At 41.5% G+C, this 20,217-nt stretch overlaps 2 long non-coding RNA genes across 18 annotated transcripts; both read right to left on the reverse strand.

Annotated features, from left to right (window-relative positions):
- On the reverse strand, positions 201 to 3,944 carry LOC8071842. 2 transcript variants are annotated; one of them, XR_002453261.1, is made up of 4 exons: positions 700 to 3,944; positions 538 to 622; positions 353 to 445; positions 201 to 266 (listed from the first exon to the last, which is right to left on the reverse strand). It is a non-coding gene; the product is annotated as an uncharacterized LOC8071842 (long non-coding RNA). The 2 variants fall into 2 exon arrangements; XR_002453260.1 differs by having other exon boundaries at positions 538 to 3,944.
- LOC110435599 lies at positions 5,258 to 13,573 on the reverse strand. Of its 16 annotated transcripts, none has more exons than XR_002453387.1 (9): positions 12,927 to 13,572; positions 11,490 to 12,816; positions 11,356 to 11,391; positions 11,066 to 11,139; positions 10,902 to 10,968; positions 10,646 to 10,676; positions 8,719 to 10,261; positions 8,459 to 8,505; positions 7,591 to 8,149 (listed from the first exon to the last, which is right to left on the reverse strand). It is a non-coding gene; the product is annotated as an uncharacterized LOC110435599 (long non-coding RNA). The 16 variants fall into 16 exon arrangements; XR_002453382.1 differs by having other exon boundaries at positions 8,719 to 10,433; XR_002453384.1 differs by adding an exon at positions 10,360 to 10,433 and having other exon boundaries at positions 10,646 to 10,968.

Here is a 20,217-nt window from a genome sequence, read left to right on the forward strand (position 1 = left end):
ATAAAGTTAATTACAAGAGTATATTCATCACCACACATCATATATACATCAAAGTTTGTTTCTGTACTCTAATAACCCTCTTTAGTAAGTTTGAGCTTACTAATCTCTGTTAGCACTCGGAACTGTGGCCTCGATAATTGGCTTTCATCATCATGATATTTGCATTCACGTGGAATGACATGCTTCATGAGGAACGAGCAGATGTCCTCAACTATGTTGTCTAAAGCACGTTCGTCCATGCGCTCCGCCATCCCTTGCTTATATACCTGTAAAGAAAGTTTATAAACATTATATATTTTATGACTTCCAACTTTAATGTCTGAACTATATAATGGACTATTACTTATATTACCTTGGCAGGGTTCCTTTCATATCGTCCGTTCTCTCTCATGTTATCGCACATGTAGTAGCCACAGAGGACAGAAAAGGGTGGTTGCTTCATGCACTGTATAACAGGAGAGTGGTTATTTAATAATAGTTGCAACCGTGGTCCTATGTGTATGATTTGTATTCATAAGAGTAAATTTTTATACGTACCGGCAAGTTATGTATAACCTCTCATAGTTGTCGTGGTCTGTTGGACTTGCACGTTCCATGATTTATCTTATAGAGCCTGTATGCCCTATGATCTCAAATCGAATGACCATGTTATTGTCAAACTCTCACTATGCTTAAGTATGCATGCATAGCTTGACTTACAGCTCTAGCAGTTTGATGAATGGAGGATAGCTTTCTTTCGAGTAATCTACGAAGTCTAGTACCAACAACCTTCCCTCCTTGGGATAAATGATGAAGCATATCCAGTGGTTTCTGCTTTAATTAATGCATTTGTGCATTGGAATAGTTTAGATAGATATTTGTAAACTCACACTTACCCAAAGTGGTACGGGGCCACCACCGCTTTCCTATCTTGAAACTTTATTAGTGAATGTCCAATGTAGAAGGCGTATTTGGCTCCAAAATCAAGTTTCAACTTTCAGAGTTTCTCATCCGTTCTGCACCTTCCAAACCCTATACCTCTGTGCTGCCATTCCTGATCCGGAATATGTGTCGATTTTTGGCTATATCTATTGGGTAGAGATAGCCATTCCTTTCTTCGACACAATAATTAAAGTCCAAACCAAAATATAAATCTTGTTGATCATATAACATTCTGCAAGGTAGAAGCATGTCAGATATTGAAAATTGATGCAACTACAATGTGTGTAACTATGTAACACTTAAAATGCAAATGCCGTTATGATATGTACATCTAGCATCTCGTGGTTCATCAGTGCCCACATGTCATCGAATGTAAGCATGCATTTGTCAGTACTCTGGCTAAGAAATGCTATTTGTGGTATGCGCATGCTTATGGTGTTGATGCCAGCAGAAGGGCTCTTATGTACGAGTCATGAAACCTTTTTATACCACTTGGTTTCTTCATAAGTTTGGCCCGACTGAGTAGAGGCTTTCCCCACACATACTTTTTAGGGATATGCTTGTAGTCTTCTGCAGTTAGCACATTGAATTGGACAGAAGTTATGGCCTTAGGCGCCGGTACCTCTGACTTTGCTAGCTCAGAAATCTCATGCTCTTGTACTGTGCGTTTCAAAGCAATACCTAACAAAAATCTCACTTGCCCAACTGATTTTTTCTTCGGCTCGTGTGGTGAAATCAACTTAGGTATCGGAAATACTTTCTTGTTTGGCACCTTTGGTGGCTCATTTTTTGGTTCTAGATCTTTGAGTTGTGGTGAAGGCGTGGAATTGAATGGTGGTGGAGATTGTGTTGACTGTGGGGTAGAAAGATGATGGACAGGAGATGGTTGATGGACAGGGAAAACATAGAGAGGTGATTCTGGTGGGTCAGGAAGAGAATGAGGAGGTGAAGGCGATGGGTTAGGAAGAGGATCGACATGAGCTAATGACTCCTGGGTGAGTGGCATCTCTTGAGAGGGTGGTGGTGGCTCCCTTAGTTGCACGTCCCTCCGAGGCCAAAGGATGAAATTGTTTATTACCTGTCCTAGTTTCATAATGTCCTCGGGACCAGGGATGTCTAGAATCTCGTCCTCATATCCTTGGACCACGGTTGATACCTCTACTCTGCAATAGTCTTTAGGAATGTCAGCACCATGGTATTTAGGTCCTCCTAGGATCGCTTTGCCCATGGCTACTACCCTTGTACGATGATTGTTAATCCCATATCTTATGATTAGGGAGCAAGGCGTAGAAGTAACAATATCGTCAACTGGATAGCGACACTGCTTGGAATGATTGTTTCACTCTGTGCCACCAACGGTTGTGACACCACTTGGACTAGCTGCATTTGGGGAGCATGAGTGCTCATCTATTGATTTGACACGACACTCGCTAGTTTCTGCATCAACTCAGAAGGAGGGTTTTCTAGCAACTTCGCCATCATCTCTTGGAAGTGTTTCTTAGCCTCTTCCTGAAAATAATTTGCCATTTGTTCCTTGTACCAATCACATTTCTTATACTCATTTTCCACTGAGGGCCAAATCCATCCTTTCATCCTTCTTTTGATGAGATGCCTCGAACACGGCCAGGATGCTCAAGGTTACCGAGGCCAACACTTAGGATGTCCCTTTTCCTTCGTGGCGTAAACTTGCCTTCCTGCTGCATGCCTGCCACTACAAAGATGCTCTTCATTGCTTCATCAAGCATTGGGTCTTCAAAGGACACACCTGTCTCGGTTTCCTTTGGTTTTCGAGCACGGATCCAATTCGCCAACCTTTCACCGACTTGCTCGGACATCCCTAGCAACCCTACTGCCTTCTTCGCAGCCTCTTCTTGCCTCCATTTAGGAACTTGGTGATGGTAACGACCTTTGCCTAGATGGTGGTGATACTTGTTCCTCTTTGCGAGCTGGGAGCTGGCTTCGCTCCGAGCTAAGAAGTTAGGGTCATTCCTCTGCTCTAGAAAAATAGCCCACTGCCCTTTAGTAATCTTGTATTTGGTTGTTGGATCCATCCCTGTCTTTGCAAACTTGACATTCATCTCCGACCTCCAATTTCAGAAACTAACTGCACACTGCTTCATTGTATATGTCTTCACTAGATCTTCTGGCACATTCCTAGGAAACTAGAACCTCGTCTTAATCTTATCCCATATTTTCATCTTGTCATTATTCGACACACCGGACCAGTTCTTAATTGTGATATCAAGAAAGTCCCTCACATAGAAACCAATTGCGTTTCTGTATTTGGGTAGGGCCTCCTCTGGAGCTAGGGGCTGTCCGGTAGGGCTCACATCTGTGATGGCATATGTGTCATCTGGAAATTGGTTCAACCCTCTCTCGCCTCGTTTCAAACCTAGTCGCTTCCTTTTCCTGGACTCACATGGCCTCTCAGTGCTCGTCGTCGCGGTCGTCGGTTCAGGTGTGTCTTCGTGTGCCACTTCCTCCTGAGACATCATTTATCTAAACTGAGACATTGCCTCCTGAGTATAGACATGTGAATCATGGGCGTGTTTATATGTAGAAACTATGAATAGAAATCATTTAATTATATGAAATCATGGATGTCTCTAATTTACCTCATCGGCTTCTACATTGTAATCGGGGTCACGTGCCAATTCACGACGAGTCTTCCTCACTTCTAGAGGCTCCATGTCGTCACTAGCTTCTTGTTCGTATGACGATCCTGATGTGTCGCCCGTTTCTACTTGCTTCATGGCGTGGGATGACCCCAGGGTGACCTCTCGATCTTGTTCCATAGGGTGGGATGACCCTTCTACTTGCTCCGTGGGTTGGACTACATTGCTTCGTCTTGCTTGTGCGGAGAACTCATCGTAGAAATCTATGTAATTTATGTATAAAATTTAATTTATGTATCCTGGGTATATACACTAATATATCATACACTAACATATACACTAATATATACACAAAGAGATTAAATTTACATACACTAGTACACTAATACATACACAAAGAGATTAAATTTATGTATACACTAATACATATACAAGGAGAAATAATAACAAGTATTTATGAAAGGAATAATTGTGAATCCTATTACATATATATAGAGTAATAATAACAAGTATTTATAAAAGGATAGACACGAATAATACAAACATATATTTCCTCAACATAATCACATATGAAATACTAATTACGAATTCTATTACATATATAAGAGAAATAATAACAAGTATTTATAAAAGGAATAATTATGAATCTTATTACATATATAAAGAGTAATAAGAACAAGTATTTATAAAAGGATAGACACAAATAATACATACATATAGTTCCTCAACATAATCACATATGAAATAATAATTATGAATTCTATTACATATATAAAGAGAAATAATAACAAGTATTTATAAAAGGAATAATTATGAATCCTATTACACATATAAAGAGTAATAATAACAAGTATTTATAAAAGGATAGACACAAATAATACATACATATATTTCTATACAATATAATTATATATGAAATAATAATTATAAATAATATTACATGTAAATCACATAATAATATTCTATAATTTTTTGCTGTTTTTATGGTTTTATTCCATTTCACTAAACAAATAAATTACTAAAGTAAAAAAGAAAGAAAATGTCCCCTCCCCTTCCCGGCCTAGCAGTTGGCCGAGCCCGCGACTCCCTCTCCCCTCCTCTCTCCCTCTCTCTGGCAGGTGGGCCCCACATGTCGGGGTCTTTCCTAACCTCTGCGCGCTCGCCTAACCTAAGACCATCAGTCGCACACCGCGGGCTCCCCTCATGGCCCGCAGCCACCAACATGCCACCTCCTTCTCCGTGCGCAACCACCACCGCGCCTGCCCCTTCCCAGTCTGGCCGCACCACTGCCGCCGCTGCCCTGCCGCCGCCGCCGCACGCAGAGAGACCACTGCCGCCGCCGCCGCGCACGCGCAGAGAGAGAGAGAGAGCGAGGCGCGGAAGCTCACCGCAATGCTCGAGGAAGGCCTCGTGCGAGGAAGATGGAGGAAGACGGTGGCGTGGGAATTTTGGGCAGCCTGCCGGCGTCGAAGAGGAAACTGGAGTGTCGAGTACTTAGACAAAATTTTGGAATCAGAGCGCGGGATATATATCAAAACCACTAATGCATTAGTACTGGCGGTTTACTCCGAGGGCCGCCTGTGTAAATGTATTTTCAGTTTATTTAAAGTTTTTCTTATGTATATTTTTAGAAATTATTTAAATGATTGAAAAAATCATATCTTCAAAAATATTTGTCCTAAAATAGTGAATTTTTTTGTTGTGTTCCTCCTGAGTAGATACACATGTTAAAAATATGAAATTTTATGTTTAAGGTACTTTTGTATGCAGCTTTATTTAAAATGATTTAAATTGAATATGTGCCTCATATCTTGTTTAATACATAAATAATTCTAGGAATACCAGAAAAATGTGATTCCAAATTTGTTAGCTTTATTGTAGTGTGTAAATGCTATAAAAAATATATTCATTCGTGCAATTTATCGTTGGCAGTATAAAGGTGAGGAACCCATATGTTTGAGCATGGTTCAATGGAATGGCTCTTCTACGTTTGTGAACCATGTATCTTATGCTTATCTCCAAATGTCTTAAAATTTTTTTGGCAAGCTTCTAGACCCAAATGATGACCCCACACAAGATCTCAGGATTTTCTGGTCATGCAAGATATTATTACATTTTTCTTTGTGCTAAATTAGATGAAAAATAGTGGACTACACCTAGATCCCACTAGGTTTTTTCACCAACCACAATAAAGTTTTATTTCCTATGGTATATGAGACCCTGTGGAGAAGTTTGGCACCATTTAGAGTCATTTCAGGGGCAGACTTAGTTCAAGCGCTAATTAGCGGGTGACGTCGCGAGGAAATTCAATTAAACTGGATAAAGTAACAAACCACATCAGAAAAATCTTAAACTTGGTGGGTTGAACATCAATGGCACTAGTAAGCCTTGGAAAAAGTTTGAGCCCAATACGATACCGAAATGCTCATGGACTCAATATAGCTTAGTAACCAAAGTGTTACGACATGGTAGGTCTTAGATGTACAAATAGAGAAGGGCACATAGGATAAGGTACACATTTTATCATAAATAAATTACATGGCAAATGTCAAATAAAATCAAGGCAGCTAATGTTCTTCCTTGTCCATCGTGACGCACCCTGGGCAACGAGCTCTGTGGAATGCTTCGCTCAACATTCCTTATCTTTATTGGATGGTCATCTACAAAGAGAGACATGTCACTGAACTGGTTAAATTCATCCAGGTCAGATACACCATCAACTCCTATGGCTCGTTGCTTTCCAGGGAAAACTACGTGCTTTGGATGGTCGGTAATTTTCTTCTTATCATTAGGAGAGAGGACCTGCTTAGCATAGAAGACCTGTGCAACACGGTTAGCCATTATCCATGGATCATCTTTGTAGCCTATCTTGCTTAGATCTAGAACTCTGACCCCATAGTTGTCCACTGTGATATGTTTGTCTTCAACTCATTGACACCAAAATACAGAGATCTGAAATGTACCATAGTCTAGTTCCCATATGTCCTCAACGAAGCCAAAGTAAGTTGTTTCCTCACTAGTTTCAGAGTCTAAGGCGTCGCATCGAACACCATTATTTTGTGCCATGCCCTTTTGGTCCTTGGACTTGGTACAGAATGTGAAGCCACTAATGTCATAGATTTGCCAAGTCGTGACCTGGCGTGATGGCCTAGATGCCAAGACCTTGATGGTGCGATCCTCGAGTGTTTCTCCATCTGGAATGTCCAGCTCCCTTAGCCATGAGATGAACTTATTCTTATGTTCCTTCTTTAACCATTCATCTGTGTGCCCATGATTATGTTTTCGAAGCTCTTCAATGTGTAGATTGATCAAAGGCTCCATTATCAAGAGCTGATGCAGGACGCTGTGATGTGCTTCGAGGACTAAATTGTAATCTTTTGGGACGTATGATTTCTTTCCCATCCTACCCTTCCATTCAGCCTACCCTCGTGTCGTGACGAAGGCAAACCTATTGCAACCTGGACTTTTAGGACCCTATTGCAGAATGGACCTCTGGACTCAATGGCCTCTTCGGTTAAATACCCCTCTACCATAGATGCCTCTGGATGAGCACGAGTTGATACATAGCCATTTAGTGTTGACATAAATGCTCATACATCCACACCTCATGCAAATACATGGGACTCAATGCCTCTATTCGTGAAACCAAGTGCACCACAAGGTGAACCATCACATCAAAGAAGGCTAGGGGGAAACACATCTCAAATTGTGACCCTGTCTCCACTGCGAATTCCTTAAGAGACGCCAACTCATCACGTTCATTCACCTTATGTGAGATCCTGTTGACGAAGTAGCAGAACCGTGTAACTGTAACATTTATCCACACTAGAATTATAGCCATAATGACAATAGGGAAGAAAGTAGCCAGTATGACATGACAATCATGTGAGTTTTAGTTTGTGAGTGTAAGGTATTTCATTGACACAATACTTCGTATGCTAGAGCAGAATCTAGATGGGACTTTCAATTTCTTCAACCACACACACATCGCATGTTTCTCATCATTGTTGAGGTTGTAGCTTGCTGTCGGGAGGTGGTACTTCCCATTTTCTAGCCTAACAGGGTGAAGTTCTTTTTTTATGCCTAACTGTACCATGTCCAAGCGTGAATTTAATCCTTCCTTTGTCTTGCCCTTCATGTTCAACAAGGTGCCAATTACGCTTTCAAACACGTTCTTCTGAACGTGCAGACCATGGATCGCGTGGCGTACGTCTATCTCTGGCTAGTATTCCAAATACTCGAAGAAAATCGACTTCTTCTTGAATGTAGCCCCTGGAGCTAGTTTGACATTCTTTCTTGGTTTTCCATCTTTTGTCTTCTTTCCAAAAACAAATTTGAGTTTGCTGACTATGCTGAAAAGTCTTTTGCCTTTACTGTTACCTAATGGAGCAGTAGACTGTAGTTCACTATTATTGTCAAAGTACTTATCCATCTTTTTCTACCGGTACCTGTGTCCTTTTGTTAAGAAGCGTCTGTGCCTCATGTACACTATCTTCTTAGTTGAAGTTAGGGACACATCTTCTTAGCAGGAAAATGTCTATTGTACCTGGGGATTGAAACGCCAAATGGAAGGCAGCAAACATTGATCCATTGGCAGACCTTTTGTTGCAGGGCTGCATAGAAGAAGCCTATGAGAAAAATTATGCACATGTAAAATGAAGTGGAAGTCAGCAGATGTTGATCAATGGCAGATCTTTTGTTGCAAAGCTCGAATATGTGCCATTTAAATGAGCAGCTCTTGGCCCTCAGTTATAAACAATGGACGACTATAGCATTCATAATCCGTGAAGAATAGAAGTTTTGTAAGACCGATATCATGGAGCACACAAACTTTAGTGTCGACATCAATCGGAAAATGAAGACAAAGTAAATTTGAGATACCAAGGTCACTGAAGTGCACTCTTAATAAGATGCAGGGTTACCTGTCTCTGTATATCTTGCGAAAGTAAATGGAAATTCGAGTAGATACCTGTGTCATGAAAAGAAGTTTGAATTTCATGTTAAACACCATTGTTAAAAACGATTGCCTCAATCAGCTATATATATTTGTCAAGCTTGTATATGTGAGTGGGTAATAAGTAGTGTTAGGTTTTTAAACGGACTTCTGTATAAAATCTGTTCTGTTTGACTCATCTAATTTGTCTTTCTATCTGCAATTATGAAAGTATAGGATGGAAAAAACCTGTCTTCTTAATCAGCTAAGAGTCTTAATCAATATGTCAGGGTTCTTATGTATTCCAACCCAGCAACCATTGACAAAATTTCTAGTGGTCTGTTGAATGATTGCTGGGGGTATCTCCTGCAGAAAATGAGGACAAAACCATAAGGTTTAGGAGGATATAAGCACCCATTCAAAATGCATGTATGCACTCAGAAGGAAACAAAAACAGACCAGCAGAAGGCATGTATGGGCAAGATGTGTATAATAAATTTCAGGTAAAATGTAAATTAAGCATCTATGCACGAAGTAGGTGAGATTTTTTTAGGCTGCTAAATATCACTTTGTGCCTATTTATATTTGCAATCAAGCTGCAAATATAAAAACGCTATGACCAGTTAGAAGATGTGAAGCTGCACAAACTCTTGATAACCAACAATAGGTGCTGAAAGCATGAGAGCGGATGCATCTGTTGTATCATCTCGTAGAACATCTAGTGATTGACATGTGATTTTGAGAGAGCATTTGAATTTACAGGTAAAATGGAGGCGTACTTCCTCCATTTCTGTTTCACCACCTGGGATGTAATGCAGGTATCATATGCAAGCTTTGAAGTGCACGTCTGCACCATATTTATTTTCCACATCCTCAAAATACCTATTGATTTATGAAATGGACTAATAAACAGAAGAGAGGACAAGAAGCAGTGCATAGCACAGTAGCAGCTTGTTAGATTAAGCAAGAAAGAGGGCAGCGCAAAATTGGACAGGTGAAGAGGTCTCACAAATATTGACTGAAAATTAACAAAAGAGCAGGATGCATATATGAACCGATAAGGAAAAAAACAGGCAAGAAGGTCCAGCTCGCTCTCGATCGATCGTTACTATACAACCTGCAGTAAAGTGCAAACGCTAAACATAAGCTACATTAAAAAGGCCGGCCAAACAATCTGTAGGCTCATTTGACACATGGAAAAGGGTAGAGAGTTACGCTTGGAGCAGGGCATAGACCTAAATTATGGCAAACGTGATCATGCCATGGCATCGCATTATTGCCAAACCATCTAGATTGTTGTTGCTGACAAAAGCAAGGATGCTTTACTGTGAGTAAATGTAAACGCAAAAAATTGCTTGCAGTAAGAAGATGGTCCGAACAGGATTAGTTCGGTGGATCTGAGTTTTTTTTTTGCAACTAAAAAGTTTTGAAAACTTCCATGCACATCTATCATGGTTTCACAACTGAACATATATGATGGCACTTGCTCCAAATCATTTTCCAGTAGTCAAAAGTGCCATGGCAGACATGTCATGGCAGAGGTCTCGTGCATGGCAACCACAAGAAGCAAGGCAGACTCCAATAGAGAAGCAACAAGAGTAACAAAATAACCGAATACAAACCAGACCAACATGCATGGTTGCCATGAGGAACACAAGAAACAGCCAGGCAGCCGAGGGGCATCCCGATGAATAAAACAGGCAGGTCTTCACTGTGATGTGGCACACGTTGACAAAATTCATGGCAACACATATGACTACTTCTTTTACCCGATGGGGCACACGTATGGAACCTGTATTAATTTGAGAAGTATTGTAATTTTTAGGAATTCAACTAACCTAATATGGTCATGCTATCTCAATCAAATGTGACATCTACTATCTACAGTACCTAATAAAATAACTTTGGATCATTCATTTCAAAGTGAAGTGCATGAAGAATTCCAAGTCCCATGGTCTATGCTCCTGTAATGTAAGGAACCTAACCAAATAAAAATTTGCAAACCATCCTATCATGTATAAATAACAACACAAGAGAAACATGTAGGAAGTCACTAAATAATGTAACAAGACCTATGACACCAGTGCTCTCTTGGATACAATTAGTGTTTGAAGAGTGAATATAAAGAGAAAAGTATAATGACGGACATAGAGGAAGAACCTGAATTGGATGTTACCTTGGCTAAGAACTGAAGCACTCCAATTATACTTTTCACAGTTGCATATGTTGGCCATAAAAACAAATGTAAGTATTAGGCCAAGTAAAATTACAGTTAGAAAAACAAAGGGAACCATGGCTCAATATGATATATGATGTGCAACTAAATAAAATTCATTGTAAAATAGAAGAGAAGAGGTAAGGAAAATAAGAAAAGACATGCTAGGCATAGTTGCAGTGCCATGCTGGTTATTTATTTTCAGAAGCATTCATACCCTTGCAAACTCATCCACATTTAAGCTTTAACTTACTGAGCCAAATATGTCATATGTACCTTGATCCCTATAAATGGTGAAATTTGACAGATAAGGAGCAATGTAGAGGCTCATATTGTGCAGCAAAAAGAAGAACTAACAAAATAATGAATATCCATGCTTACAGGTGTATGTTGTTTAGGATCATCTATGTATCTGCACTAATCATGAAGTCAGTAACTAACAATGGTCATCCTATCTGCAAATACATATGGTGGCATAACTATTCCAAAAAAGTCTTAAGACCAAAAATAATAGATGGAAATAGTTCTACTGAATTTTGAAAATAGCAGTCAGTAATCTAAAGAAATGGTACATTCAAAAATACAAAGAGAGATTGACTCATTCAAATTTCAGAGTAGGCATAGCCAAAAAACACCAGAGAGTCATAATGACTAGAGCATAGAAAAATTACCATTTGATGCCCTGAAATTCCCATTTCAATATTGTCCTGCATTTATAGCAAACAACAACAGCAAAGAAATGGTTTAAGCAAACTTAAGCAAAAATAAAGGATAACATAGCAGAGATGGCATAATATATACTAACCTGCAAATTGTACTGACCAGCAGGGGAAAACGTAGCATATGTTCCCCACAGAACCAGGAGAGGGGCAACACGATGTTGGATTAGTGTATTTGCAGAAAAGTAGAGAGAGATGGATAGAAATAAACACATCATTGGCAATGGGGTGTGCTCAGTAATAGAACATCCAATAAATTATGTGAAGTGAAGACATCATCGACAATGGACTTATCCTCAGTAACAAATGCATGAAGTGCAGGAATTAATGAAAACAAAACAGCAAATGCAGAAGAGAGTTGCCAAGATTTAATGACATTGCTATAAAAAAACCACTACAAATAGCAAGATTCATGAAAGGGTGAAATAAGTAATCCCCATTGCACAATTCCATTGTCTCAGTCTAAAACAATTTATCATCACACAATCCCCAAACCTCAGTAGATAATGTGACACCAGAGGATATTAGTTCTGCTCATGACCTGCACATTTTTAAAACAAGAGAGCGCCAGAGGCTGACGACCTCTTAGGGGGCAGGCCAAGATCAGTGAGGAGAGGGAACCAGAAACAATAGTGATATTAATCAACTGAACGTATGTGGGATTATCACACATATGGTAGTGATGACAGAGTTATCAGGTAAACCAACCCAATGCACAACTTGCTGAAGACCTCAAAGCTTCCATGCCATACCATAGTAATTACTGCATCTAATGTGTCACTGACTAAAATCGAGCAAAAAAGGCAGCGTTAGATACAGTAATTAGATGCAGCAACTGACATCCACAGTACCTTATTTAATGGAATAGAAATTTGCTTAGAGTAGTCTACAGAAGCAAAGGAACCCACCATTTCACTTTCTAACCTAATTGATCCATAGGACCTTAGTCCCAGCTGTTTCATATATGCAAGAAAGTGGACTAGCAAGAAAGTGGACAAAGATGGCTAGGAATAAATACATCATTGGCTATGGGGTGTGGTCAGTAATAGAACAACCAACAGATAATTTGAAGACATCATTGACAATGGATCAATGCTCAGTAACAAATGCACAAAATGTAGCGATTAACAAAAACGAAACAACAGACGCTAAAGCAAAATGGCAAGGTATAATGACATTGTCATCAGAAAAATAATGCAAATAGCAAGAGTCATAGAAAATTGAAATAATCAAACATCATTTCGTAATTCCATTGTCTCAGTCTAAAAATAGTTCATCATCCCATAACCCCAAAACCTCAGAATGAATCAAGTAAAACAATGCATATTGATGCAACCATAATTTATATTTCTACCAACAACATCAGCTGGGCATGTCCGCTAGAGGTCGGCGCCTCGGCGGCAAACGAAACACCTGTAATAAAATCAAAAAAAAATTGAGGTAACTTTGATCAAAAAGGAATGAACAATCACAAAACCAAACGGTATGACATGATTAGATCCGATGGGAAATGATGACATTACTGGCATGGAAGACAAGAGAGAAGAACTTGGCCGGGGCGCCATTGGAAGCCGTTGCGGGTGAACAGGAGGAGAAAAAACAAAGACCTACCCAGGCAAGTAGGGTTTCCTGTACCACAGGAGCACATATAGAGGGGAGAGGAAGAGCACAGGAGCACACGGAGAGGTGAGGAAGGAGGCAGCGCCGGGGAGGGAGGACGTACAACCATGGCGGCGGCCACCGACAGGGCCGGGTCGATTCGCCGTGGCCAGATTGGAGGCCCCCATGGCACCTAGGGTTTCCTCAGAGCAGGCACGACCACGGTCGCGGAGAGAGGGGAAGGGAGAGGACACGAGGGTGGCGGAGGAAGCGGAGGAGGCGCTGGTGCGTTGCCTTGGGCCGGGCAGACGAGCTAGCCACGGCTCCTGCCGCCACATCAGGAATTCAGGGGAGATAGAGAGGAAGGGAAGGGGAGGAGGAGGAGGAGGAGGAGGTGGTGGTGGTGGTGGTGGAGGATAGCGGCTCCGGCGCGCCGCGCCGCCGTTGCTCGACACCGTCGCCCCTGCTGGTGTCGGGGGGAGGAAGGAGGGAGCGAAGAGAAAGAGAAGAAGAGTCGAGAGGAAGGAGAGGACGAGGAAAGAGGGGTCAGCGGTTTTTTTTTGCCGCAAACAGTAGAGCGGGGTGATGTGGCTGGCCTCTCCATCTAGTCTAGACAATAACACAGGATTGAAGTGTAGAATTCGATATTCGTTTCCGTTCTAGAGGCTGTTTCGTTAGAGTGATAAAATTTAGATTTTCATTTTATTTTATAATTAGTGTTTAATTATGGATTAATTAGATTCAAAAGATTCATCTCGTAAATTATCCTCTAGCTATTGTTTTAGTTTTGTAAATAGTATATATTTACTACTTTATGCACGAGTCCAAACATTTAATATGACAGGTGATAAAAAAATAACTTATTACCAAACAGAGCCCAAAAATAGTTATTTATATTTGTATTTGATTTAAATATAGATGTTAAATAGATATATCTATATTTATTTTTAAAAGATTATTCTCCATCGGATTCCCCACGTTCGTATCTAACTAAAATATAAAATCTCGAATCTTATCCATATTTGTAAAGTACAAACTTTTTTAGACCATATAAATTTTACAATTATGACTATTTTCGATGACAATGTATTACAACTCAGACATTAAAAATGCACGCACACTCATCACTATAAACATTTTCAAAGACTGGATTAGCTAATCTTCAAAATTAACAAAGTCACTATAGGCGTCTCATTATTGACAGAAACATTGCCTATCACTAAAAAAACACAACCGTCATTAAATCCTAAAAATTCACTCCGTGGGAGTTGAACTAGGACCTAAAATGCTACTGAGACTCTTGTAGTCACTAGCCTACAATGCCTTTCGTATCTCCTACAACTAAAAAGAGTAAAAGATGGACATTTTTTTAGTGCGACATTTGTTTCGTCCTGCCTCCCACGCCGCCCACGCTGTGCGTCCGCGTCCCCGTACTAGGAAAGAGCCGGGGCGAGAGCGATCCCCTCCCCCTTTCCTATTGTGTCCGCGCGAGTGCCTTGAGCGATCCCCTTCGTGGACGAGAGCGACCACGCCCCGATCCCCTCCCTGTACGAGAGCGATCTCGAGCCCTGATCCCCTCCGTGGACGACCGTTGGGACCGCAGCCACCTCACTAGACGACCACGGCCACGAGCATCCGCGCTCGCACCATCGGTCCCCGGAGCGGCCGCGACCCGATCCCCTCCCTGGACGAACGTCGGGACCGCGGCCACAGGAATCCGCGCTCGCACCATCGGTCCCCGGAGCGGCCGCGACCCGATCCCCTCCCTGGACGACCATCGGGACCGCGGCCACAGGCATCCGCGCTCGCACTGTCGGTCCCTGGAGCGGCCGCGCCCTAATCGATTTGTCCTCCACCGCCGCCAGCCATCGCCCTTGCCCTCGCGCCACCCTTGTGAATCCTCGTCCTCACCCTCGTGACGCGGTCACCAGCCATTGCCCTCGCGGACTCTGATGTGGCAGTGATCGACTGCAACGCCGAGTGGGCAGCCCCTGCTGCCATGGCCACCCCCGTGCCAGCTCCCACACCCGTCCAGGTATGCACGCACTGCACGAACCTCGTCGGCTGCTTCATGTAGGATTCACGATCAATCTTGGTTGTATGCGGTGTTGATATTTGGGAACGCAATAAGGAATTGATCCGCAAGCGCACGGATATCGGTGAGCACTTCACCCGGGAAATTATCCAGAGTATCGTATTTATTTTTTTACCACTAGGAGAAAGAGTGCATCTGACTAACCGGTCTATTACTACTAACCCTTTAGGCACAAAGAATGTCTTTCGATGTGAGTGATAAATAGAGAAGACTGCAACCTTAGTCTCCTTCTAACCTTGGTAAGGATGATCTACTGTTCTAATGGGGAGGCCAACGGAATCTAGACACCACAAAGGATGTTCAACCCGCACCTATAAACCCTATCCTTCCTGCTAACGAGATGTGATCTGCAAAGGTAACTCGGAATTGTCACGTTCCTCACTACTACCACGGTCCAGCTAGTCAGGGAGTATCTATGAGTACCCCAGCCTAAACACCACGTTTACGCCAGCAATGATTACTCTAAACTCTACGCGAAGAGATTAAAGTAAACTCATAAACTAGAAGAACAATAAAACAAGAACTTACTAGAATTTAGAAGTCGAAATACTGAAGAATCCTAGGAGCAAGCTTCGGGTTAGGAGAACTTGATCCCGCAGGTACAAGCTTGGAGTAGACACCGACAGGCCGGGCTTCCTCCAATCTACACCTCCACTCTATCTCTCTCAATCTAGTAGAAACTAGAAGATCTATTTCTACCTTACATTGGTTGTTAAGACTAAAAAGAAATATTAATTAGAGAAGAGGTTTTCCTTCGAGGGCACCCCTCAATCTCTATGATAATTTCTTCATGTCTTCTCCACGGGCCAGGGGGGTCTCCTTATATAGTCCTCCTCCTCTATGCGTTTTTGGGTCGGTAGGCGAGGTGGTACTATGTTTTTCTTGATCCAATAGGTCGGTGGAACATCCCGTGCGAAGAGTGTCCTGATTGACATCCAGCAGGGGGCGGGCGCCCAGGTCACCAGGGCGGGCGCCCTGGACCTGGCCCCTTTCGGCCTCCGTCTTCTTCCCGTGGCTTCTGGAGTCTTCTAGATGGTAGAAAATCGCGCGGTGCGTTGATATCTCTATGTAATCCCGACATGTGGGCCTTTCTTCCTTATTTCCTAATAACCCCCTGCAGAAATAGATAAACAACAAAACTCATGGAATTCTGTCAGATCAAACCCTAATTCTAGGTGTTGTTTGCATATTGGTCCTTTCTCTTGTTTATTTGATAATTAAAATTGATACTTAAGGACCGTCAACAAATACCCCCATACTTAGGCTTTTACTCGTCCTCGAGAAAAGGATGGTTAAGAACAATATCTGGGGTAAACATTTAAAACATTCTTTATATTTGCAGGGTGTTAAAAAATCACTGTGTACCATAGTCAGGGATGTTTATGGTTAGGAGTAAAGATCCTTTCTTCTCAGTCCTGCCACTTGGAGTTTTTGTATATTTTTGAAAGAGAGTTAGCATACCTTTTTTTCCTCATAGGTTCTCTTAGATCACTCATTATCTTTTATATATCTCACTGAGGTTGTTTTATTTTGCAAAAAATTCTCAAGCATACTCACTTTGCATTTATTGCCTGATCAAAACGGGATCCGAGGAGGGGAATGTCATACTCTTAGATCAAAGACTTTGAAAATTAAAATCTTTGTCAACTATTGCTGGCATATTGCTTATTAGAGGGACCATGGGCTATCATTTTTTCCCTTCTCTTCTCTCTTTTTTTTAAAGTGGATACCGAGGTACCCCTAATTTTACTACCGGACACTTGTCCATTTTTTCTACGAGGTTGGCGAGCACTTGCTCCTTTTTATTTCCTCGAAATATCTCTATTTTTGCATAGCCCATGCCTCTAATGCAATAATACTTGGGAAGAGTGAATCTTTCTGAATAAATGTCTTGATCTTAGGAGCATGATAAATCTCTCAACAAGGGTCTAACTCATTTTGAACAAACTCAATACAGAGTAGATAGCTTTTGTAATTAATATTCAATATTTTCAGTTCTATCAGGCATATAAAGCACTGAGGATGGTAGCTATAATTTTGAATATTTTGAAATAAATTCTCCAAGCAACAATGATATCAAGAATAAGAAACTCATACTCTACCATCACATATTCCATATTGACTTAAGTGACACAGGGTTTTAAAATGATTTTTAATAATTGCAAGTTTTTAGGAAATATCACAGATTGAGATTAATCATGATTAGAAATATTTTAATCCTTTTAATTTATCATGTCGGAAACAATATTCTGCATAATCAAGATAGTTGTGTGCGTGTAAAGTAAAGTGAGCAGAGTGTGTACCTGAATCGTGGAGTGGTGTAGTTGGAGTGTGTTTGGCATGTTGAGGGATCTCCCCCATACTTGTTTTCTGCTTTCTTGCACAAAAATAAAGTAGAGACACACAAGACATAATAATAATAATAATACTCTTTATTAATCTTGAGGCATTTATTACAAAAGACTAGTAGCAAACTGATAGCAAACTGATGATAATAGTAAACCTAAACCGAATTTAAAGATAGATGACTAAGCTGCATTGCCTCAAGGTCTAATCTAGATAACTTAGCGGCGCTCTAATTCCTTAATCTTCTTGTTGGCACTGGCAAGATCCTGCCTAAGGCCTAGTATAATAGTGTTGTGGTTAGAGAGCTGCCTAGTGAGGGAATTAATTGAGGACTGGAGATCTATGATAACTCTGTCTAGTCTGCGAACGTCCTCATCAATGTCTACTATAGTCTTGCGACGCTTGGGAGGTGTCTCAAAAGCATTGAGAGCGTGCTTCGGGGCTGCCCTTGGAGGGATGAAACGGACTTTGGCTGCTCTAATCCCTTCAAAGTAAGGCCTTTCCTCCTCCGTAGTGTAGCGAATACTGCTGATCTCGCCGCTTCGGTTGGTCTTGACTCCAACGACCCTCTCATTGGGTCTAGGTGGAAGGATCCTTGTGCCGGTTGGCACCTTGATGGTGGTCTTCGTCTTGGATGATGATCCCGTGAGGAGTAGGGGTTGTGGTGGTGCGGTGAGAACTGGTTGAGCATGGTAGGATTGGGCAGAGCTGCGCTGGCGTAATGGCATGGCTTCTAGCTGTCGCTCTGTGTTGGCCGGGATGAGAGCACGGGCATCGGGGTCTTCCATAGGCTCCATGTTGAGGTTGAAGGGGACGACTTCCCAATCATCGTGGTACTTCTCGGCCATTGGAGCAGCAAGGAACTAATCAAGCTCTAATTGAAGGAGAGAAGGCTTGGTGGCTTGGTGTTTGAAAACTGAGGTCAGGGGTCTGTTTATATAGGGGTCAAAAAGGTGCCTCTATGGGTTGTTCGGGTTGCTCCCGTCGATGTGCGTGGGAAACTTTCCATCTGAGGGATTATTCGGATTACCATAAGTGCATTTTCCATAACAGAGAAAATCGGGACCGAGGGGGAACAGGAGCTGGGCGCTCGCCCTCTCTCTGGCCACTCTGTGGGCCCACTTTCTCGAGCGCGTTTCTAGATGCAAAACTATTTAGAAAAATATATATATGACCCAAAATCATCAGACTAAAAAGGTCGGGCTCTAATTCTCCATGGGAAGGTAAAAATGGACTATGTCTATTTCTTCAAATTCTTCATTGGGCTCTAAAAATAATTTAAGACGTTGACCATTTACCTTGAATAACGTACCTTTGCTATTTTGAAGTGTGATAGCTCCGTGGGATGATGAATTAATTACCTTGAATGGTCCTTCCCATTTGCTCCGGAGTTTTCCATGCCCGAAAATCTTCACCCTGGAATTAAAAAGTAATACCTTATCTCCGGGTGTGAACTCCTTCTTGATTCTCTTGTCATGCCACCTTTTGACTCTTTCTTTGTAGATCTTTGAATTGTGATATGCTTTCTCTCGCCATTCTTCCAATTCTGATAGTTGCATTCTTCTATAATCTCCAGCAACATCTAGGTCCATATTCCATCTCTTTACGGCCCAGTGTGCTTTGAACTCTAGTTCAACAGGTAGATGGCAAGTCTTCCCGTACACCAATTGGTATGGAGACATTCCGATTGGGGTCTTGTATGCTGTCCGGTATGCCCATAGTGCATCGGGTAACTTGTCTTTCCACGTCGTTCCCATTTCATTTACTGTCTTCTGAAGAATATTCTTGATTTGTTTGTTGGAAGTCACTGCTTGCCCACTTGTCTGAGGATGATAAGGGGTAGCGACGTTGTGACGGATTCCATGTTTTGATAGATATTGCTTGAAGCGTTTGTCGATGAAGTGTGCTCCTCCATCACTTATCACTACTCTGGGGACTCCAAATCTTGGAAATATAATTTCTTCAAACATCCTCTTTGAACTGACGTTGTCGGCATGCTTGCAAGGTAATGCTTCTACCCACTTGGAGACATAGTCAACCGCCACCAAGATGTACTCGCACTTCTTTGATGGAGGAAATGGACCCATGTAGTCTATTCCCCAGACATCAAAGAGCTCAATCTGAAGGTTGTTGGTGAGTGGCATTGCATCCCTTGTATTTATGTTTCCGTGTCTTTGACATGGCCCACATCTTCTGATATATTGCTTCGTGTCTTCATACATTGTAGGCCAGTAGAATCCAATCTTTAAATGTGTACGGAATGCTCCATAGTGACCTCCATATGGTGATGAATGACATCTGTCGATGATCTTCCATCCTTCCTCAGTGGTCACACATCTCCTAAGTAAGCCATCAGAGCATACTCGGAAGAGGTATGGCTCATCCCATATATGTGAACGACTTTCTTGAATAAGCTTCTTCTTGTTTGCTCCTGGTGGTACATACCCTGAAACCATAAAATTAACAATATCTGCATACCAGGGGTCAGACCTGTTAATCCTGTAGAGCATGTCGTACCGAAGTGAATCATTGATGGGGGTTTCCTGTGGACTCTTAAAATACATTCTAGACAAGTGATCAGCAACAGAATTTTCTACTCCTTTTTTATCTTTTATTTCTAAGTCAAATTCTTAGAGTAATAAGATCCATCCAATCAGGCGAGGTTTAGCATCTTTTTTAGTGAGCAAATATTTTAGTGCAGCATGATCAGTGTAAACAATTATTTTAGCTCCAACTAAATAACATCTAAATTTATCAATGGCAAAGACAACAGC

Source organism: Sorghum bicolor, chromosome 5 (assembly GCF_000003195.3).
Source record: "Sorghum bicolor cultivar BTx623 chromosome 5, Sorghum_bicolor_NCBIv3, whole genome shotgun sequence".
In the NCBI taxonomy this organism is placed as follows: domain Eukaryota; kingdom Viridiplantae; phylum Streptophyta; class Magnoliopsida; order Poales; family Poaceae; genus Sorghum; species Sorghum bicolor.